General features: G+C 45.1%; 1 protein-coding gene across 5 annotated transcripts in view; it reads right to left on the bottom strand.

Moving 5' to 3' along the window:
• Nucleotides 1-20,355, bottom strand: part of WDFY4 (WDFY family member 4) — a 313,461-nt gene extending 293,106 nt beyond the window's left edge. For 4 of the 5 annotated variants that reach the window (XR_010727052.1, XM_066242595.1, XM_066242598.1 and 1 more), the window contains exon 1: nucleotides 20,247-20,355. The gene's annotated coding sequence lies outside the window, so the exon portion shown is untranslated. Of the gene's footprint in view, nucleotides 1-19,744; nucleotides 19,896-20,246 lie in introns of those variants that run through there. The other variant, XM_066242596.1, reaches the window with a different exon arrangement.
• Nucleotides 20,356-20,564: the final 209 nt, after the last annotated feature.

Raw genomic sequence — 20,564 nt, 5'->3', positions numbered from 1 at the left:
ACTCAGTTCCTACTGAAGACAGTTCCTCTAAGAACCTGAAATCAACTAAAATAGGAAGGCTTTTTTAAAAAGAGATTCAGATTTAGAGTGACTCACAGATATTGACAAGCTAACCTGTGCTGAGCCTTTTACACAGACCAACAAGAGGAACAGGTATTCAGATTTTCTGTATGTGGTAAGGAAACTAATGGGGCCAAAAACAACTAGATGTCCTGTTGAAATGCACATTTTGAACACCAAAACATGTTTGTTTAATTACCTGATGCCGCAACTCTTTTAAAAGACTGATTTAATAGAAGAGACACGTATAAACCATCTTCCAATATTTGTAGAAGAAAGCAACTCTATATCTTCAGTTACAGCTTCCTTCTACCCCACGAGTCTAAAGGATTTGGGTTCTTCGCTCTCAGCATTATTTGGTTCACACTCTATATTTTTAGAGGACTTTGTCCTCAAAATGACTTCTTAAACTCCCATGATAACTTGAAAGTGTTTTTCTATTGATGTAAACAAGAGTAGTTTGGGCAAACTGCAGTTCTCACGTTAGGAGGCAGAAGGACAAAAAAATTATGCAAATAAGATAGCCAAAGTCTGGTTTGCTAGATAGGTAACCTTGAGAAGTTACCTGTATCTGTGTCCTCAACTTTTCAATTGCCACACCCTTTAGGTGAGTCATGACTGACCCAGTATAAAAGAAAGGTCTGTTGGTTGTTTATCTGTCAAGAGTACAAGAAGCTCCCAGTGGGGACCAGACTGTCCAGGCTTCCTTTAAGAAGCCCTCAACCTTAAACACAATTACCACGTAGGAATCCATACTGGAATCTGGCCAGCAAACAGCAATCACAATCACAGGGTAGCAACCAGACAGATGGACACATGGGATGGGTTTACCAATGTTTTGTTGTGGGCTACAGTGATGGAGGGGGTGTATCATGTTTATTTTTGCACAAACACACACCTTGCAGGCCAGAACAGGAGTTAAATAAGGATCACATGCCATACTAACCATACCCTCTTTGAAACTTTATGCCCTGGCCAGTGGCTCAGTGGCTATAGCACCAACCCAGCATATGGATGTCCTGGGTTTGATTCCCAGTCCGGACACACAGAAGAAACAACCATCTGCTTTACTCCACCCCCTTATCTCTCTATTCCTCTCCCACAGCCAGTGGTTCAATTGGTTCAAGGATGGCCCTGGAGTGCATCAGCCTCAGGCACTAAAAATAGCTCAGTACTCAAGCATCAGCCCTAGATAGGGTTGCTGGGTGGATCTTGGTTGGGGCACATGTGGAACTCTGCCTCACTATCTCTCCTCCCCTCACCTAAAATAAATAAATAAATAAATAAATAAATAAATAAATAAATAAATAAGCTTTCTCACTCTTCATGTAGAACACTCCATGTGTCCCTGGTTCTTCTTCTATCACACCTCCTTATTACTCAAAATTAATTTTCAGAAATAATTTCTTTTTATAAAAGTCATGTAAGTGCAGTAGTGAAAACTGAGAAGAGACAAAATCTCAAGAAGAATAACAAGCTTGCCTATACCCAAAAAAATGACTGCTGATATTCCTGCTTCTACCTGGGAATATGTAGTTTAATTAAAACACACTAATGATGTCGTGGAAGAAAACATTTTACTGATACTTTGCTTTTGTTGGTTGGCTGGCTGGAGGTTGGTAGAGAATTTGTTTATTTTCTGGGTTGACCCTTAGGGGCCGTTGGTGGTACCTCATAGTAAGCACAGTCTCTGTCCTGATCTAGGCCAGTCTCCTCTCTGGCTTTGCTTGTTTATTCACTTATTTCTTGGACCTCTATTCACCACTTCCATTTTCTTCTCCCTCACCCTGCCCATTGCACCTACTTGCTAGCATCAGTTGTTCTAAAGAATGGCATAGGTGTGAGACTTTCGAATGCATGCATTTGAAGTTCTCTGAATGACCTCCTGTATCTCTTCTGCACCTGATTTTTTCACTCAGCAGTGTGTCTTCAGACATAATCTGTAACCCTGTGGCTCATTTTTGTCAACTTCATTTCCTCTAACTGCTGCCCCATGTTACAAAATGGACATCATGTGGCTATTGGACTTGTATGCTCTGCAGTGACAATGGCTAGATCACCCACCACTTCCCATACTGTTTCATTTCTTGACATTCTCATGCAGGTCTCTTCACAGGCTGCACATGACCAGCTCTGTGTGTGAGCATGGGAGCAGGACTACTAAGTCAAGGGTATACACCTGTTCAACCCAACCATGTACCAGAAGCTAAGATACCCCCAGAAAACTGGCAGCAGACCACACCTCCAGCATCTCATCCACACTTCTGCACAGTATCACCCAGATATCCAGTGTTTGGTGATTTGACAGAAGAAAATTGTTCCCTTTTTACTTTAATTTGCATTTCTTTAACCAATTAATGAGTCTGAGCATCTCTCTGTGCCTGGCAGCCTTTTGGATTTTCTCTTCTGCAAACTAACTATTCATAACCTCTACTTATCTTTCCTTCTCTGTCTTTGTCTTGTTGCTTTGCAAGAGTTTATTCTAGAAATTGGCCCCTTGTTGGTTTTTAAAATTGAAAATATCTTCTGTCAATCCAGTATATGTATTTATTTATTTTTAAAGAGGAATAAGGAAGGAAGGAAGGAAGGAAGGAAGGAAGGAAGGAAGGAAGGAAGGAAGGAAAGAAGGAAGGAAGGAAGGGAGAGAGAGAAACATTGATTTGTTTTTGCACTTATTTATGCATTCATGGGTTGATTCTTGTCTGTGCCCTGACCGGGGATTGAACCTACAACTTTGGCTTATTGGGATGGCACTCTACCCAACTGAACTACCCAAACAGAGCTCAATACATTTTTTTATAAACTAGTTCATAATTTTCTTTTTGTCACAAAACATATCATGGATATGTTCCATGTTATTAAAGAGTTTTGCCTGACTTGTGGTGGCACAGTGGACAAAGCATTGACCAGCGTTCCTAAAGCTGAGGTCGCTGGTTTGAAACCCTGGGCTTGCCTGGTCAAGGCACATATGAGAATTAATGCTCCCTGCTTCTCTCCCCTTCTCTCTCTCTCTCTCTCTTTCTCCTCTCTAAATGAATAAATAAAATATTTTTCGAAAAGAGATCTCTATTGTTCATGGCTGTGTGATGGTGTCAAGCAGTGTTGATTGCTAATTTAATGAACCCTCTACACGTATACACTCAAGGGTTTCCAGTCACTCACTACAATCAACAACACTGTTGGTCAGACTTGGTGTGTATGCCTTTGCACGTAGTCATGCTTAATAATAGATTATAATACATTCTTAAATTCCTAAAATAAAAATGTTGGACCCACAGGCAAGTAAATTTTTCAGGCTCTTGACATATTTCCAGTCTTTCCCAAAACACATTATCATGTGCAGTCCTGCCAAGTGTGTACAAGAGTTACACTACCTTACTTATCATTTTTTTAAAAATCTAGATGATCTGATAGGTAAAGACAAGTGCATCTCTGTGCATTTTGTTAGACCATGAGGAGCTGAGCACACTTGTCTGTCCGCTGCTCCGTCTCCTCCAGGACCCCGTCACTGCTTTCCAGAGTCACATCCTGCTTGCCTCCTTGGGTTCCTCCTTGGGGGAGCTCAGCTACTCCCCATGGGCTTAATTGCCACTGGAAGTCACATGCCTACTCAATGTCACCTCTGGGAAGGAAAACCATTGTGCCTCAATACAATGTTACTGAATAAATAAATGAATAAACATATATGCTAATGGCACCCAAATCTTGCGCGCGCGCGCTCTCTCTCTCTCTCTCTCTGTAGCCCAAACCCTTCTTCCAAACAAGTTCTTTTCTCTCACTCCAAAGTTTCTACTTGGATTTCCTCCAGACTCTGAAAGTCACAATGTCGCCATCAAACTGCCATCCTCATCACCCATAGAGCAGCCTCAAGTCAGGCATGGACATCCCAACACACAAGATGGCCATCAGAGTTAAGCTAGGTGTTGTCTCTGTCATATAAAAGTTACTTTGTGGTCACATCTGCAAGCACTACCAACCAATTTATCCAGTGAACCACGTCTGAGGCTTTGCTGACACACCGCATTCGTAAGATAAGTAGGTGATAGGACAAAGGGAGCATCAGATCAAAATGTGAAAATACGGTCTCAGGGGCCACTGCTGGGCATCCAGAGGAAAGAACAGAAACAGCCTCGGGTCACTTCCGAAGTTAAGAAGCCTGTTTACTGCAGTGATTGAATCACATTCCCTGGAACAAACAGAGATTTGTGAGAAACAAAAATTCTTAATAAATGAAAGTCTTTAAAATCCCATGGAGAAGTTGTCTGACTTCAACGTCAAGCTGCAAGCTCCTCCTGCCCTCTCCCTGTCACCCTAGGCCTGCATGGCTTTTACTTGTAAAGGGAAGAAAGCAGGGAGTAGTCTCTCGGGACTGTGTGAGAACAGCAAGAAGAAATCATCCCAAACCATTTCATAGGCCAACATGCCCTCTCCAAGTGCCAGTCCCTTCTTCTTACCCAGAGCAGAAAGGGACACGTTGGGGCAGAGGGCCACTGGAGTCCGGGCAGGGCTGGAATTAGGGTTAGGCAAGAGAAGCCACAAACACCATGTACAAGGGTTAAGGGAGGCCTCAGGAGCCACGTTAATCAACATTTCAATGCAATATTTTTCAAAATAAAAATTAATGCTAAAAAGTGCATAATGAACAAAATTATCAAAAATTTAAATGCCACCTCTGGACCTAGACTTCCACGGACTCTTCTTTAATGCCCAGTATAGTGGCCGTGAGCACAGCCTCTGGAGCCAACTCCAATGGGATCAGACCACAAGACTAAGTGATGGAACACCTGGCCCTCAGTGTTCTCATTTGTAACTGGGACAGTAAAGGACCTTCTCAGGGTGCCGTGCTGACTGAGTCCATGCCTGGCACATGCCATTTTCAGAACTGAGGGATAGGCATTTATCATGCCCTGTTGGTGCAGCAGGCACTTTCATGTGTGGCTTACCTTAACCTCCCTCCCACCTGGTGATGTCAAAGCCACCAGCCTTCCTCCGCAGATGGCACTGAGGCTTGGAGGGGAGAAATGACCCACCCAGCTCCCCCTGCATCAGTGGCCAGGGCAGAGCCCACCACACTGTCAGCAGCTTGGCTGGTGCTGTCTCAAGGCATCACCCAGAATGTACACAGAGGCTGAGCGCCAACAAGGGTTCCCCTGCCACATGGGTAGAGGAGTTGGAGGCCTGCTTGACCAGGTGATACTGGCCAAGGGAAGGCTTGCCACACGGAAAGTTTTCTAGCAGAGGTAAAAGTTTGGAGGAGCAGCAGAGGAAAGGTGGCCTTTGCAGGACTGAGAACGGGAGGCTGCCGCAGCCCCCAGATTTTTAGGGAAGGGCAAGGCCCTCCTCTCTGCCAGCACGCTATTTGGGGACAACCTCAAGGCACACTAGAATCCTTGTTCTCCTGGGGCCTGTGTGAGGCAGCCAGAGATAGCCATGTGGGCACCTGCCCACTCGTGCAGCCCTGGAGCAGAGGGGAAGCCGTGGGCCTGGATGAGGGTCACAGGACGGGGTCCAGTCCCAGCTCGGCCACATTGGTGCCTTAATCAATCTACTTCCTCTCTCTGAAACTAAGTTTCTCCTTGTCAAAACGCCCTTGGTCCTCCAGCTCCACCCTCTGTCCTCCGCAATGACAAGGGAAGAGACCCGTGACAGTGAGTCAGAGCAGAATGGCTGTAGAGGCCCCAAGTGGGTTGTATATGCTGGGGGCGGGGCGGGGTCTGTGTGTGTGTGCGGGGAACCAGATGTGCCTTCAGTGATGGGGGCAGGGGGTTTCCTATGACCTCAGTGGCATGAGAAGGGCTCAGAGAGATCACGTGGGCCCCAGTGCTCCGCTGTCACAACCCATCCTTGCTCCCACCCCCACCCCACCTCACGCACCCACCCCCTGCATTGATTTATATCATCCACAGAGCTCTGTTTTGTAACAGTTCAGAGCACCCAGGCATCCTACTCGCAGCTGCCACCCAGAAGGGTAATGTCTGGAAGCTGAAGAAAGGGCTGAGTTGCTGGTGTCTGGGCTGCTGGACCAACATTCCGATGGACAGTTTCATCCCTGACTCTCTGTGGGGCGCACAGGTAGTGACAGAGTCACTGTGATAAACGTCAAGATGAAAGTCTCTATTCCCTTTCTTGTCAGCATGTGCAGCTGTTCCCCTTTCTGGACCGTATGCCCCAGGTGCAGAGAGAGGCCTGCTTGCATGGGCAGCTGGCCCCCGACCCCAGGGCTGGGGCCGCCTATACACCAGATGACACAGAAGAGAACATTTACTTCCTGTTTCCCTTTCCATTCCAAAAGCCAGTTCCTCCCTGCACATCAGCAGGTTCAACCGCTCTTGCTCCCACCAGCCAGGACCTGGCCTCAACCAGGAGCTCTTGAAAAAAAAATAATAATAATATGGCGCTCTTGCTCCAGAAATACATGCAGGATGGGACCAGGCTTCCTTCCCACTTCACCATTACCCGTTACTGGGAGAGCTTTCACATTGAAAACAGATTAAAAGAGTCAAGAAAAGACAGAAGTTATAGTGACATGGAAGCTCTGTTCCCATCTCAACACCAAAGCCTGCTGTAGTTAATCAGAGATACTGAGGGGACGCAGCATCCTCATTAGGAAAACACAGAATAAGTCCACACTGAGATACCAGAGCATGCCTATTAGATGTTTTAAAAAAAAAAAAAAACTTAGTAAGTGTTGGCAAGGATGCATAGCAATCTCAACCCTCACCTTTGCTAGTGGAAACGCCAGTGGTATAGCCCTTCCGGAAAACAACTGGGCAATTTCTGAGAAAGTTAAACATATATCCAGCAATTCTGTTCCTGGGTATTTACCCTGGAGAAATAAAAACTTGTGTTTCTACAAAATCCTAAATATGAATATTTATAGTCATCACTTCATCACTGCCAAAACCTGGAAACAACCCAAATGTCCCTCAAGGGATGAATGGGACACTTCTTCGCAGTAAAAAGGAGCATTCCTGACCCACACGGCCACCTGGATGGACCTCAGAGGCCTTTGAACAAGTGACAGGAGCCAGTCTCAAGCTCTACATACTGTCTGAATCTGTTTATACAATGTCTTGAAAAGGCAAAATTATCAGGACAGAAAAATATATCAGTGGTTGCCAGGGATTGGGGATAAGAGGGTGGCTACAAAGGTGTGGAAGGGAACTTTCCTATATATTATATTTAAAAATGTTCTGAGGTTGAGAAAGTCTCAGTAGTAAAGCCCAAGGCAAAGGTTTTAGTCCCCTCTCCTGCTTTGATTCAGCTAAAAAAAAGATGCAGCTACACAGTGAGTTGCCGTGGTAACTCCACTAGAGGAGAGGTCACTTTATCGTGGTTCTGCATCCTGATTTCTGTGTCTTCTCACTTTACCTTCACAATAACACTCCACAAGGGAACAAACAACTGTAGTGTTTTACTGAAATGTTACTGAAAGCAAGGTTCAGAGCTCCTATGCACATAAACCACCTTAGGGACTCACTCAGTGGCCTGCCTAGCCTCAGTCTGTGTTGGTCAAATGTGGGGACTGCTCCCCAAGTTCCAGTTCAATTTTCCATTCAAATAAAAAAATACTGTTTACAAATAGTCATTTTGTCAAATTGGCTGAACTAATAAACAGCATGGTCAATTTTAGAAAGTAGAAGGGCCCTTGCTGGTGGTTCAGTGGATGAGCATCAGCCCAGTGTATGGACATCTCAGGTTCAATTCCCGGTCAGGGCACATGAGAAAAGCAACCATCTGCTTCTTCCCACCCTCCCTCTTTCCCTTCTCTTCTTCTTCTCTTCCTGCAGACAGTGGTTCCATTGGTTTGAGCATGGTCTCAGACACTGAGGATAGCTCAGTTGGTCTGACCACAGCTCAGTTTGTCTGAGCACATCAGCCTCAGGCACTAAAAATAGCTTGGTACTCGAGCATTGGCCCAAGATGGGGGTTGCTGGGTGGATCCCGGTTAGGACACATGCAGGAGTTTGCCTCACTATCTTCCCTCCTCTCAGATAGATAGATAGATAGATAACCAAAAGAATTAAAAGCAGAATATCAATAGATGATTTCCAATAGTAAAAATGCAGAAACAATTCAAATTTTTATTAACAGATGAATGGATAAACAAACTGTGGCTTGTCCAGACAATGGAATATTATTCAGCCTTAAAATAGAAAAAAACCTGACCAGGCGGTAGCACAGTGGATAGAGCATCAGACTGGGATGCAGAGGACTCAGGTTTGAAACCCCAAGATTGCTGGCCTGAATGCAGGTTCATCTGGCTAGAGTACAGGCTCACCAGCTTGAGCAAGGGGTCGCTGGCTTGAGCGTGGGATCATAGGCGTGACCCCATGGTCTCTGGCTTGAGCCCAAAGATCGCTGGCTTGAAGCCCAAGGTCACTGGCTTGAGCCTGAGGTCACTGGCTTGAGCAAGATGTCACTTGTTCTTCTGCAACCCCCCCCCCTGTCAAGGCACATATGAGAAAGTAATCAATGAAAAACAAAGAATTGATGCTTCTCATCTCACTCCTTCCTATCTATCTGTCCCTATCTGTCCCTCTGTCTATCTCTCTTTCTCTGTCTCTATCAAAAGAAAGAAAGAAAGAAAGAAAGAAAGAAAGAAAGAAAGAAAGAAAGAAAGAAAGAAAGAAAGAAAGAAAGAATTCTGGTATATGCTACAATGTAGATGTACCTTGAGGACATTATGCTGAATGAAATAAGCTACTACAAAAGGACAAATACAGTATTACTACATTTATGTGAGTTACTTAGAGTAGTCCAATCCATCCAGACAGAATAGTGATTGCCAAGAATTGAAGGGAGGAGAGAAGGGAGAATTAGTGTTTACTGGGAACAGAGCTCCAGTTTTACAAGATAAAATGAGTTCTGGAGGCTCTGGCCAGTTGGCTCAGTGGTAGAGCATCAGCCCAATGTGTGGAAGTCCTGGGTTTGATTCCTGGCCAGGGCGCACAGGAAAAGCGCCCAACTGCTTCTCCATCCTTTCCCCTCTCCTTTCTCTTTATCTCTTTCTTCCTCTCCCACAGCCAAAGCTCCACTAGAGCAAAGTTGGCCCAGGTGCTGAATAAGGCTCCATGGCCTCTGCCTCAAGCTCTAAAATGGCTCCAATTGCAAGGAAGACACAGCCCAGATGGGCAGAGCATCGCCCTCTGGTGAGCATGCCAGGTGGATCCTGGTCAGGCATATGCAGGAGTCTGTCTCTCTGCCTCACCACTTCTCACTTCAGGGGGAAAAAAAGGAGTTCTGCAGACAGGTGGTGGTGATAATTACACAGCAATGTGAACGCACTTAACACCACTGAACCACACACTAAAAAATGGCAAATTTTATGTTACATATATTTTACCACAACAAGTAAGCACATAGAGAGATAGAATGATAGATAGATGATAGAGATAGATAGATAGATGATAGATAGATAGATAGATAGATAGATAGATAGATAGATAGATGATAGATGTTAAAAGAAGAGAATATAACTCCTCCAGTTTGATGACTATAATAAAATAACAATAATAGCATCTGTTTGGTTTGTATTCTGCACTGGGCTCTCTGCAGAGTGCTTCATATATGCAACTAATGTAACTCTCCCTGAGCCTAGCAGCACAAGGACTCCAGTGACTGTTCTGACCTCCCTCGGGGAGGAGAAAACAGAGTCACCATTGATTTTCAACAGCGTCCCCAGTGTAACACACCTGGGGATTTCAAAGGTGGGATGGGAATAAGTCTCTGGCCCAAGACATGAGTAAATGTTCGCTACACACAAAGTTGTGTTAAAAGGAGGAGGAAAAATCAATTATGAAGGCTCTGTGTCCACACCAGGGTTAACTGTGGGCAGAAAGGACAGACATGGTATAGAAGGGGGGACACAGGTGAGCCAGCGACAAGATCAGAAGGAATAGGAGACAGAAGTAACTTGGACAACATAGGCCCCAAGAAGTGGCAAGAGCATTGAATTCCTATCAGACAGGGCCCAAGAGCACAGTCCATAGGACACACGAAGAAGAGGAGTCATGAGTGAATGGAACTAACATGAGGGAGTGAAAGTCTCGAGGTTTCCATGTGATTTTATGAGGAAAGAGTTGACAGGAGGTCAAAGTCCTCCAAGACCTTCCTACAGGCCTTGCTGGGCTCAGCGGCGAGGCTTCAGGGCGTGCAGGGGGCCACCAGTCGTGATCTTCAGCCCACAAACTGCTCTCTGGGAAAAGGAGTTCCTGAATACAGTGGTCTGGAAACTGACATGTATCAGCCTTGGCTAAAACGATTATTAAAACCCAGATTCTATACCCCAGCCTCAGAATTACTGATTCGGTAGGTCTTAGGTAAGGTCCAAGAATTTGTATTTCTAACAAGTTCCAGGTGGTACCAAGCAGCTGGTTCAAGGGCTGTGAGGACCACCAGGGCCCTGCATAAAGGTCCACCAAGGGTCACAACTTGGGGACTACCAGGGCCATAGCTTGAGGACCAACAGGAATCATGCCTTGAGAACCTCAGGGACCACCTTGTGGACCACCTGGAGACACACGCCAGAACCACAGAGGAACATGCCACAGGATTCCCAGTGACCAGCCCCTGAACACCACCAGGGACCATGTGTTGATGACCACCACCCAAAGAGATGCCTTGGAGAGGGCTTTGGGAATCAGAAGTGCCTTGTCATCTAGGTTGTACCTTGCATTGCTACAAGATCTGAGCAGGAGTTTGTTCTCAAAAGTTAGGTTCCTGGACAAGAATCAGGACCTGGCCAGAAATCACCTCAGTGCTGCCCCAAACCCACTCCAGCTAGGCAGTGCCCCCGCCTGCTGCCTCAGCCAAGGTCTGGCTGCCTGTAGGCAGAGAACAGCAGAGTCCAGCGCTCTCTGTCCTGCCTGAAATGACTCAAGAGATGGCTCAGGTTTTTTTCTCCGAAGCTCAGGAATTCCCCTGAAGATGAAGTTGGGGACTCCAATTGCCAGGAAGCAGGCAGGTTGAACAGCACCTCCCAGGGGCCTCAACACTTCCCTTTTCTGATTGCAGCCCATGCATTCCGGGCCAGCACGCACCTCTGTGGTTTTTGCAACATTACCAGAATGTAGGAACTCACAGTGTCCTGTGGAAGGGGCCCAGTTCTGTGTCTCAGTATATGTACTGACTTCCACATTGCCAAAGGTGCTCAGGGAACAGCTCCCTTGGGCAGACCCTTGAAGCTTGGCTGCAACTGTGCTATCACTACCAACATTAAGATATGAGCTGGTGACAGCACAGGTAACAAGAAGCCCAGCCCAATGGCTGGGAGCCTCTCCCATGTGGTGGCTAATTCACGGGAAGGAAATGTTGCTGATGTAAGAATGGCCATACTTACTGTGTAAAGTACACAACTGTCTGACCTCTACGCTATACACCTGAAACTAATACACAATAATATTGAAAGTCAACTGGAATTGAAAAAATTAAATAAAAAAGACTGGCTGTAACTGAATGAGAACCTACTAAGAGAGCCATTAATATTCTCTAGGCCTAGAAAACATATACATAAGGGAGGCATCATTATCCTCATTATACAGATGAGGAAAGCAGACTCAATAAACCTGAGATTCAGAGAAAACAGGTGACTTATCTGAAATCAAACTGCTAATAATCCTCAAAACCAAGGTCAAAGCCAGACTTTTCTGACTCCTAAACCCCCACCCCCTTCACAACTCCTGCCTGGCTTGACACCATGGTAAGAATAAAGCCCAGGAGATACTGCAGGGGCCCTGACTGGTCTAGTAAAGTTGCTGCCACCCCCTGACCATCAGAGATCTAGAGCCAGGCCTACTGTCCAGCCCTAGCTCACACTATAAACAAGCGGGCATAGAGCAGGACCTTGTGGTCTCGTCATTCCCCCAGGGAAGAGCTGGTACCTGGACACCACCAAGCCAAGGGTTTGTTAATCCGGGCACAGGATAGGCACCAGCTGACCAGTCCGTCCCTGGGCCGATACTAGCAGCACACCCAGTGTCTCACACACCCTCCGGTCTCCTCACCCGCCAGTCCCAGGCACAGTGAAAGCACTGGGAACCCTGTGGAACCCTTGACACTTCTCCGGCCACCTGCTAACGTGTGAGAGATGAGAAGATTTCCAGGGTTGGTCAGTTGACACAACTGTCCTCTTGAACTTATTCAATTTCAAGTATCATGTGGTCAGAAAATGCATACAAAAATCACTAAACTTTCAAACATATCTGGAAGTATGCATTCCTGGCTTGCAAGGAAATTAAACATCTCTTAATTCTCATAGAATTAACTACTAAATTAAAGAACTAATTCTTAATTCTCACAGATCAAAGAAAACATACCAAAGTGAGAGCACAACCCACCTACATCACACATTAAGAGAATTAATAGTTCTCTCGGGCTTCTCTACTATGCAAGGCAGAACTAGGTCCAAAATATTTTGCTTTCCAGTTAAAGAGGAAAAGACATACTTTCAGATGCAAGATTGCACGAACACTTGTTCACGAAAGTACAAAGTGAGAAAAGAGTGCCGCAGCAGGAGGCCCGTGCGCCAGCCCCGGGCTGAGTCTCCGCCTCTTCGTGACAGGTGCTGACCTGTGACATGAGGCTCCTCAGAGGCCTGTCCACCAACGAAGCTCTGCTTTTTAAATGAGACTCATGTTCAGAGCCCTTCATTTCTCCTCTGAGACTTGGATATTGGTTTAACCAGAATATGTCTCCTACACACCAGTAAAATTTTCAATGCGTCAGGAATATTTTTAACCCAGACCTAATTCCTCTACATGTTCAGGAGATGGGACAACGGCACCCAAAGAGATACAAAGAGCCCAGGAACCTCACATCCTACCCAAGTGAGCGAGATAGGTTGTCCTGGCGCCTGCCTTCGGTGGGGTTTCTCCTAATGGGCAAGAAGAAGTGCCAAGCCCACTGCTTCCTCACTTCCCTCCCAGCGAGCTATGGTGCGCCCTCTGTCCCTTGCCTACACAGCCTCCCACCCATCCCACACCGTCAGACTTGGAGCACTGTTCTATCATGTCACTCTCTTGCTCAATGTCTAGTGGTTCTCCGTGTTCTCTAGGAACGTCCCCAAATGTTTGGCTCTTGATGACATGGTCCACCCTCCCTTGCCTAATTCCCAACAGCACCCTTAGTGGGGTCTGACGAATGATTTGTTAGCTCATGCTCTGACCTTTGCCTTTACTCAAGTAACCCCTCCACCTGAGACGCCCCTCCTTCAACTCCACGTGTCCAAACCCTGCTGCCTTTAAGACACAGCTGCAGACTGCCTCTCAGGCACGGGTTTTCCTGATGCTCCCAGCAAAAAAAGTAACGCTCCTTCCCCAACCTCCAAGCTGCGGCCACCACTGGGTCCCTTCTGTGATTAGAAAGCAGCTGCCACCAGCCTGTGATGGTATGTTGCAGTTTTCAAAGCTGCATCCACACGTGATGTCACTTAGTAATGACACAGGGTGTTCAAGGTTACAGTCATTCCCACGGTCACTCCTGTGTACGGGTGAGGAGGGGAGTCTGGGGGCTGAAAGCCAGACAGAGTAAACATGAGTATTTTGTAATTCCCAAATGTATCTTCTTCCCCCAGTAACTACTGCTTGTCCCTGGGGCAGTCATCACTTTCTCTTTCATGTTGTCATTATTTGTGAATATGTTTCATCTTTCTCATTCTTGCATGTCCTCAAGTCTAATTTTTTATCAGTTGAAAAATGCTACAACCACTTAATAAATTGGAAGTGGAGTGGGGATCACTATATTAAGCACACATTAAAACTGAGACCATTCCAACACTTTAAATTGTGTCAGGAAAGAAGGGTTTCTTGGGGAAAAAAAAGGGTGGTATTTTATACAGGTGAGGGGGACCCTCCTGAAAAAGGAGACAGGAGAGTGACTGACGGGTGACTATCCCTTGCTCCCCTGTCCCAAGACGGAGCTCTGGGCCCACCTCACTTCCCCTGATGTGCTGGAGCAATGGAATGTTTCCTGCAGCCTGGTGTGTGAAAGGGGAAAACTAGGATAAACTACGACTCGGTGTTTTCACTGATTGCAGGGCAGCACCTCTGGTTTGCTGGGGGTTTTCTTTTGGACACCTGGACACTTGCCCATTCTGATTCACCAGGCTCCTTGCTCAACCCTGCACTGTTCAGACTGCGGCCACCAGGGCCACGCAGCTGCTACTCTCTGCTGGGTGCAGGACGCCTGGTGGGGACCGGCGCCCACAGAGGAAGATGGGCGTGGTGCCCTCTGCCTACTCCTCCCCAGCTCAGCACCTCCTCATCTCCACCTCCCAACCCAGTCCTGAAGGACCCAGGCTCTCAAGGCAGAGACTTCTTACGAGGAGCAGCAGGATGGCTCGCCTAGCAGTCCTAGCCTTTCTTACTACACCTCCTAGCCCGTTGCCTTCTGCTTAAGAGAACAGGGGAAAGCCCTACATGGACTCTCAACATGCTCTGACCAACACACAAGTCACTCAGTTTCATCGTGTGCACGTCTTGATTCCTCTTACATTTTGTGCATATCCTTTGAAAAGCTGATATTGGAGCACCACTTGGGGGATTGTATTATTATAATGAGAACACAAAATTCAAAACATATCCCTCCTTTTTTGCGTACTATTTTTCACATTCAAGCGTATTTTACTTATAATTGATATGTAAATAATTTAATTGCATTAATCACCCATCATTGTATCATAAACATATTCTATGTTGCCCTTTTCCTAAATTATCATATTTAATGATCATAAAGCATCCACTTGGTCTAACATAATTGATTACTCCCTGATGACTCACCACTGAGGGTATCTCCTGGCCATTGTGGGCAATGCTGGGGGACAGGACATCCACTCAATCATTTAGTTTTCTGTCAATTTTTTTGTGAAGATGAATCAGAAAGATTAATCATTGGGCCAAAAGGGCAGTTTTCACACTTGTGCCAAAGATTGACTTTTGCTGTGCAGAAGTATTTTCTTAATTTATTAGTGGGCATGTTGCCAGTTACAAAGTGCATGGGCTTTAACAACAGGTAGGTCTCAGTTCAAATCTCCACCCAGTCACCTACTGTCTGAGGGAAGAAGGGCTTGACCTCACTGAGCCTCCATAATCTGTAAAATGGAAGTAACAAAACCGACCTCATTGTGGGGATTAATAGAGGTTGCAACTAGTGGTGCCTTATCCAGTGCCTGGTTAATTGTAGGGATTAAATTCATTCTTCTTAACCGCCACCCTCTCTTACCCTTTGAACTTATTTGAGTCAAGAGGTTTTCATTTCTCTCCCTTTCCATCCTCTTGAACCATGTTCCCCACAAAAGCCTCTGGCCATGAAACAATATATCATCCTCTGAGGGTGCCACCCAGCACAAATATAAAGACAGCTACAGATTCAAGCCACATGTGTGATTTTAAATTTTCTGGTAGCCACATTTAAAAGTAAAAATAAATAGGCTAAGTTAATTAAACCTATTTATTTACATATTTATTTTAAATGTTTTCTTCTATCCATATTTTTAAATGTTGATCAGATATTTCACATTTCTTTTCACTGTTTGTGATATCTTTGAAATCTAATGTACATTTTACATGTTCAGCTCATCTCAGTTCAGACTGCTCTCATTTTAGGCTGGGCTACAGGCTACTACACTGGGCAGCCCAGGACTAGACTTTGAGACTTAAGCTTTTAAGATGGGCAGATTCTACCAATAGGACCAGTGGCCAAGGATTTGGGAATGTTGTGGGCAACATTATTTATGATGAAAAATGCAGAAACATTTTGATGGTTTGAAGCACTTGGAGGGAGATAAAAGCAAAGTCCTAGCCATAAATAAAATGGGTAACAGCTTATAGTGCGGCTCAAGAAGTCTGAGGAGCCTATCTGTTTCTTTCCCCTCCTGAGTAAGGTATGTCCCCTCTCACCCCTGAGGGCCAAGCTGCCTTGCTTGTCGACCATGAAGTTCCCTTGGGTACATGAGAAGCCAGGGTTTCGTTTTTCCACTTAATGTCTAATAGGTATCAGCACTTTGTTGTGTTCAACTTATATTCTTGAAGAACCACCACCTTGCATAACTGCTCCTTCTGCCCTTGACCCAGCTAACTGAATGACAACTCCATTCTCCCTGCTGCTCTACAGTCATCTTTAACCTCTCTCTCCTATACCCTACATTTAAAACATCATCAAATCTGAATCTCAGAAAATATATAGAATCTCATCACTTTAACCACATCTCATTATCTCTATTACTATCATTTGGGGGCAACCATCACCTCTAGCCTGGATTATTACAACAGCTTCTCACTGATAGGCCTGCTTCCTCTTTTGCTCCCCACAGAGGAGCCAAAATGATTCTTTCTTAAAATGCAAGTACAAATCAGCAAGAGTAAAAAAAATATATGTATTTTAATGACAACTGAATTTATATAAGATATAAACTTCTTAGTTATAAATATAGGCAAAATATACACTACCTTTATAAAGAAAAGTATTTATTTTACTTAAATACTTTGAAGAAGACCTATATGAGTGAAGAGACAAACCACGTTCATAAACGGAAGAAGTCATTTTCACAAAGATATTACCTCTCTCTCAATTATACTTCCAATCACAGGTTTTTGTTGTGAACACAGTTTTTTTGTTGTTGAACCTGAAAAGCTGATTCTAAAATTCATATGAAGAAAGAAAGTACCAAGAATGTCAAGAAGGAACAGAAGAAAAAGGAAAAATAAAAAGCTATTATGCCTGACTAGGCAGTGGCGCAGTGGATAGAGCGTCAGACTGGGATGCAGAGGACCCAGACTTGAAACCCTGAGGTCACCAGCTTGAGTGCAGGCTCATCAGGCTTGAGTATGGGGTCACTGGCTTGAGTGTGGAATCATAAATATGACCCCATGGTTGCTGGCTTGAAGCCGAAGGTCGCTGGCTTGAACCCAGTGTTGTTGGTTTAAGAAAGGAGTCACTCATTCTGCTAGAGCCCCTCGGTTGAGGCACATCTGAGAAAGCAATCAATAAACAACTAAAGTGTTGCAACAAAGAATTGATGTTTCTTATCTCTCTCCTTTCCTGCATGTCAGTCCCCATCTGTCCTTCTCTCTGTCTCTCTTTCTATCTCTGTCTCTCGCGCTAAAAAAAAGAAAAATAGTTATTATAAGCCTATAGTTACTAAGTTCTATAGTTACTATAGTTCTGTGAGTATTGAAAAAGGAATAAACAAATGGACAGAAGAGAAAAACAGACCTAAATATACATGACAAATGAAAACTAGATTTTACAACAGAACTGTTATAGATTGATGGGTAAAAAAATAGCCTTTTTAATAAACAGAGCTAAGACTTAGTTATCTGCATAGAAAAAAAAACAAAATAAAATAGAATGCCTTCCCCATATCACACCACACAGAAAAACTATTTTCAGATAAATTTAAAGCCTTAAATGTAAACATCAAAATTATTTTTAAAAAAATTTTAATAATATGAGACTAATTTTATAACATTGTAGTGAAGAATTTCTTAGATAACATGTAACAAGTATATCATAAAGCAACTATTGACAAATTAAGCTCGCTTAGAATTAACATATTTAGCCTGACCAGGCAGTGGCAGAGTGGATAGAACATCAGCCTGGGATGCTGAAGACCCAGGTTCAAAACCCTGAGGTTGCTGGCTTGAGCGTGGGATTATAGACATGACCCCATGGTTGCTGCCTTGAGCCCAAGGTTGCTGGCTTGAGAAAGAGGTCATTGGCTTGGCTGGAGCCCCCCAGTCAAAGCACATATGAGGAAGCAATCAATCAACAACTAAGGTACTGAAACTGAGTTGGTGCTTCTTATCTCTCTCCCTTCTTATCTATCTCTGTCTCTTGTCTCTTTCTTTCTCTCTCTCTCTCCCTACCCCTTTCTCTCTCTCTCCTGTTTAAAAAAAAGAATTAACTTATTTAGTCATTAGTAGGAATCACAAAAAATGTGAGGATATGGGCAGAGTGAAATATCTACAACATACATAAATGACAAAGGATTAATATTTGAACACGTATTAAATTATGGCAAATCAATAGAGTAAAAGAGAGATGACCCCATAGAAAAATGGGCAAAAAATCTGAACCAACAAAAGAAACACAGAATGACCAATAAACATAAAAATATGCCCAATGTTAGTAGTTGAGGAAATGGAAATTTAAACATAGTTGGATAGTTTTTCACTTTCACTGGATTGGCAAAAATAAAAACCTAACAGCATCAAATGCTGGTGAGGATGTAGAGCAATGAAAGTGTTCACGCATTGTGGATGGGTACAAGAGGCTGGTACTGCCCAGTGAGGCTGCAGAGACATATACTCCATGACCCACCAGTTCCACTTTTAGGGCACATTGAGGGATTCTCTCACACATGCCCCAGGATACAGACACAAGGAGAGTCCTAGCAACTCTTAGAAGTGCTAGGGAGCCTAACTCCTTATAATAGGAAAAACAGGAGCCTGTATCCTATATTCCCCTCAGCAGTAACTTGGAGAAGTATATTGAGATACAGAACAGATCATATACACATAAACATGAATGAATTCAATGTGCATGCGACAATGGGAAGGAGTGTCAGAAACATCATTTTGAGCAAATTAAGTAAGTCTTAAAAGAATACAGGCTGGGGCAAAAGTAGGTTTACAGCTGTTCGTACAGAAAATAATACACTAATTAACAGATAGTAATACAAGAATGAACTGTGATTCATGTACTCACAAATATAAACCTACTTTTGTCCCAATCTGTATTTTATTCCTATTTAAAAAGTTCAAAACCATGCAAAACTGAATAACAGCTAGCAATTTAACTGTATGAGGTGACTTTATAAAGGAAATCAAGGGAGCAATAAGCCTCAATTTGAGGAAAATAGTTTTCTGTGAGAAGAGAGGGAGGACGAGCACACAAGGGACAGGAAAGGTGCTGACAGTGTCTCTAGAAGTAAGGTGGCAGTACACAGCGTATATGTCATTGTTTGTTGTACCCTATACACTTTTCTAATTTTTTTTCTCCCCAGTCAACATTTAAAAAAGTTTCACAAGTCAGGGAGGAGTACAACACAAGTCCTTATACTGGACTTCCTCCTGACCGGACTCCAGCCTGTGCCTCTCCGGCCAATCCTCTGTGTGCCTCCTTTCTGCTGTGCAGCCTCCACCAGACCCCTACTTCTGCACCTGGGTCTTCTCTACTCTCCCGCCAAGATGGCTTTCAGACACCCACAGGGTCTACACCCTCCCCTTCCTCAGATCTCCACCTGGAAGGCACATACATTCCCAGCTCACCCACCATCCTCCCCACCTCCTGCTCTCCATCCGGCTTCAGCCCACTGCACCAAGCAACCCCTGTCTGACCCCTGTGCACTGACCCTGTTTCCTGTAACAGTGTCAGGCAGGAAGTGGTCTTTGGTAAATATTTAATGAACAATTAAATGAATGACTATGCAGAAAATCCATTAAAATTCAAGTGTCCCATGGAAAGGGGAAAGCATGAAGTTCTTAGTTACCAGTTAACTCCTCCTCACTTCAGAGGTGACGGACACAGGACGGGTTCGGAGTTCTGTACTGTGGGATTTCAGGCGAAGAGTAGGACAGCAAATTCGCAATGAACCAGGTGGTCCTTCTTATTCAGAAATGTCAGCATTTCTCAGGTTTAACGTGGTAATTCAGATGAAGGGAGGCACAGAGAGGTACCTACTTACCAGAACCCCAGGAGTGACCACAGGGCCAGGACAGAGCCAGCTCTCTTGGTGACCAGTCTGTAGTGATCAGCCTTCAGGGGCCTACTTGGGATCTGGGCAAGAGAGTGTCACGGTCTGCCCCACCTCTCTGTGCCTGGACGATGAGCAGACAGGCCCCGGGCCAGCCCCGTTGGTGTGGCAGGTCTCCTTCCTCAGCAGCACCTTGAGAAAGGGCTTCAGCCTGGCCTGTCTCAGCAAACCCCAGGCGTGACAGACACCCCAGCAGACCAGGCATCAGAATGACCCTGAGCACATGTGCCACCACCCCGCGTAAACTTCCTGCTGACCAGCTCACCTCTCACCCACATCCACAACCCAGATCTGACACTTGTGCTCCCATGGCAGTCGCTTGTGCTCCCATGCTTAGCTTCCAGGATGTGGCCAGTAGGCCTCTATCTGGCAGACAGGACTCCCATGTCTTCCTCTGTGTTAGCCTGGTGTGGCCAAAAGCAATGTAACCTACCTGGAGGTGTGCCGATCAGGGCCTGCAACCATCAGATGGCACAGGCGCCCCCATATCCAGCCTCAGCCCCCAGGCCTGTGGGAAGACGACCTGGCCTAGTGTCGTCCGCCTTCAACAGTATTTCACTATGAATCACTCAGGCTACGTCTCTGCTCATTTCCTGGAGAAAGCAGAAGTGAGGAGTCCGCAAATCCCTGGTTCTGCCCACTCTCTAGCCATCAACAGAGTTCTGGTGGGTTACTCGGGCCCCGCTGACAGTGCCCTTGGGGCAGGAGCTCACTGGTCAGGCAGTGCTGGGCAGGGCCAAGGACAAAGAAG

The sequence above is a fragment of the Saccopteryx bilineata genome, chromosome 9 (genome assembly GCF_036850765.1).
Source record: "Saccopteryx bilineata isolate mSacBil1 chromosome 9, mSacBil1_pri_phased_curated, whole genome shotgun sequence".
Taxonomy (NCBI): domain Eukaryota; kingdom Metazoa; phylum Chordata; class Mammalia; order Chiroptera; family Emballonuridae; genus Saccopteryx; species Saccopteryx bilineata.
The sequence above is the reverse complement of the archived record's forward strand: the minus strand, read 5'-3'. Positions and strand labels throughout refer to the sequence as shown.